The 3,275-nt window shown below is 39.8% G+C and overlaps 1 pseudogene; it reads left to right on the top strand.

Annotated features, from left to right (window-relative positions):
• The first annotated feature begins 511 nt into the window (after positions 1 to 511).
• Positions 512 to 1,614, top strand: LOC105863591 (serine/Arginine-related protein 53 pseudogene; annotated as a pseudogene).
• The last annotated feature ends 1,661 nt before the right edge of the window (positions 1,615 to 3,275 follow it).

Below are 3,275 nucleotides of genomic sequence, written 5' to 3'. Positions count from 1 at the left end.
GAGGCAGGAAACCTTACCTGTGTTGGACGCTCAGAGGAACAATCACCCCTCCCCTTCGAGGCCTGGTTTTCTGTTTTTTCCATTTGAAAAATGAATAAATGGGCAACATTTTCTCCCAAAATAGCCTTCATATGTCTCAAAAATTTGGAATAGATTTACTCTGGCTTCTCAAAATGGAAGAATCTTCAGCCCTCCTCCCCCCTGTTATGCAGTAGAGACAGGGTCTCGCTCAGGCTGGTTTTGAACTCCTGACCTTGAGCAATCCACCTGCCTCAGCCTCCCAGAGTGCTAGGATTACAGGCGTGAGCCACCATGCCCGGCAGTTCATCCATCTTAAAGATCAATCAGTAGTACTTCATTCCTTTTTATATCCAGCCTTGAATTTCTTAATGGCTTGCCATGGCCAGCAGGGATAAAGTCTGTAGTGATATATCATTCAAGAGTCTTCAAGATCTGAAGGATAGACTGGAACAAGGAAGGCGCTGAGCTTAAACTGTCAAGTTCGGTGGACACTGGCAGCGCGCTGATCTGAAGAAACGTTTTGTGATTTTCGGCGCTAGCACATCATCTGGAGGAGTAAGTCCGAAGGTCCGGACCCAGCTGAAAGAAATGGGACGCCGTTCATCAGATACTGAGGAAGAAAGCAGAAGCAAGAGAAAAAAGAAACACCATAGACGGTCATCATCGAGCAGTTCTTCAGATGGTAGAACATACAGCCGAAAGAAAGGAAGAAGGAAGTCAAGATCAAAGTCAAGATCTTGGTCCAGGGATCTTCAGCCTCGTTCACATTCTTATGACAGAAGACGCAGACATCGATCAAGCAGTAGCTCTTCTTATGGCTCTAGAAGAAAACGAGGTCGAAGTCGTTCAAGGGGTCGAGGGAAATCCTATAGAGTTCAGAGGTCTAGGTCAAAAAGCAGAACAAGAAGGTCCAGGTCAAGACCTCGTCCACGTTCTCATAGTCGAAGCAGTGAAGGGTCCAGTCACAGAAAAACCCATAGTCGGTCTCGGGATAGAGAACGTCGTAAAGGGAGAGAGAAAGAGAAGAGAGAAAAGGAGAAGGATAAAGGCAAGGACAAGGAGTTACACAACATCGAACGCGGGGAATCTAGAAACATCAAAGCTGGATTAGAACACCTGCCACCAGCTGAACAGGCCAAAGCCAGACTACAGCTCGTTCTTGAAGCTGCTGCAAAAGCTGATGAAACATTGAAAGCCAAAGAAAGAAATGAGGAAGAAGCGAAGAGAAAAAAGGAGGAAGACCAAGCCACCCTGGTAGAACAAGTAACAAGAGTAAAAGAAATTAAAGGTATTGAAAGTGATTCTTTTGTTCAGCAGTCATTCAGATCAAGTAAAGAAGTCAAAAAGTCAGTGGAACTTACTGAAGTGAAACATGCAATCTCAACATCAGGACCAGCAACAGCAGTTGCTGATTTACCCAGTATTGAGAAAGAAATAGATGCAAGCAGCATCCCTACTGCTATCAAGTACCAAGATGACAATTCTCTGGCCCATCCAATTTTATTTGTTGAGAAAGCTGATGCTAAAGAAAAGTGGTTCAAGAGGTTAATTGCGCTCCGACAAGAAAGACTAATGGGCAGTCCTATAGCCTAAGAAATACACATGTTGTTAAATTGACAGTAACATTGGGAAATTTAAGTTTTTAAATCCCAACATTAACTTTTTACTCATAAAAAGGATTTAGTTATTATATTAAAAGGTAATCTTATTTCATTCTTCTCTCATATAGGCTTGAATATTTGTTGATTTAGGCTTGAATATTTGATTTGAACTAAATCATATATTGTAAATAAAACTAGTATAAAATTTAAGAATGCATGGAAATGTTATACTGTTAATAAAGCTAATCATTAAAAAGTCAGTATTAAAAAAAAAGAAAAGAAAAGAAAAATGAATAAATGGTCCCTATGGCAGTGCAGCTTAAATACAAGCAATCATCTGGGGATCTCATTGAAATGCAGATTCTGATTCAGTAGGTCTGGGGTGGACCTCAGATTCTGCATTTCTAACAAGCTCTGGGTGATGCCAATGCTGTTGTTTGGAGGATCGCACAGAGATAACCTTCCTAATCTGAAAGGCTAATTAACATCTACAGGGGAAAATCTTTCCCGAAACTAAGAAATGGACAAACCATGTATCTGTATCAATGTTTGCAATTTAAGATATTCACTGTTAGCTGCCTTTTGGTTTTGGTCTGTATCATTTGATGCTTCTAGATTAACTGGAGCCTAATAGATCCTATTGGGGAATGAAGTTTTGTTATGCCAGTTATCAGCCAGCAATATATCCTTATCATTTGATTCTTAGATCAATTGGTTTTTATTCCTGATTGATAGCACACCTGGCATCTCAGACGAAACCACCCAGATTTCCTGTGTAGCTGAAATGAAGCTGATGTTTTAGGTCTCTGCATCAGTTTTATCTTATTACATGCTTATGTAAGCAGCCTGTTTCCCAGACAAATAATCTCCCTCCCTACTGAATCAGTCTTACCTCCTTGACGATTTCACTTCCTTGCTAGGGAGTTATTAATGATAGATAGCGTGTGCTTAAGATCAATTTGTCCAAAGAAAATTTGCATTTATTCTATGTGGCATTTATAATTTACAAAAGCAGTTTCACGTAAATTAACTCATTTGCTGCTCCAAAAACCCAGTGAATTAGATAGGGAAGATATTATTTTCCCCATTGCAGATGAAGAGACCAGAAAGTCGTGACATACAGGAACACAGCAATGTCTCCTGTCTCTACATCCCAAGCACCTTTTACTGCACCATCTGCTTTCCTACTGATGGTTCAGTGAGCATAGGATTCCAAGAGCAAAGAGTGTGTCCATGGTGTATATAAAAAGAAAAAGAGAAAAGAAGGAAGTGGGGTAAGGTTAGGACCACTTTATTAGGAGAAACAAGGAAGTAAGAGTAATAAATCAAGTCAGATTGATGGCTAGGGAAAATCTTAAGTTTCTGGTGACGTATTTCTTTACTCTGGATTCTGGTTCTACAGAATCACAACCTCAAAGATCACAGACTCACTTCTAGAATGGCTATCTTAGATTCTGCCCTAAGTTTTGGGCTCAGATAAAGTGCATTCAAGTCTAGTCCACTCATTCTATTCAAATTTCTACTGAACACTCTCTATAGGGGAGGAATTTCAGTAGATACAAAGATTAAAACACATGCTTGAACCATAACCAGCATATTATTTAATAGGAAGGGGCTTATTATTTCAATTACTCATGTATTGATTCATTTAAA

The sequence above is a fragment of the Microcebus murinus genome, chromosome 5 (genome assembly GCF_040939455.1).
Source record: "Microcebus murinus isolate Inina chromosome 5, M.murinus_Inina_mat1.0, whole genome shotgun sequence".
NCBI lineage: Eukaryota > Metazoa > Chordata > Mammalia > Primates > Cheirogaleidae > Microcebus > Microcebus murinus.
Note: the sequence above shows the minus strand (reverse complement) of the source record. Positions and strands in the feature narration are given on the sequence as shown.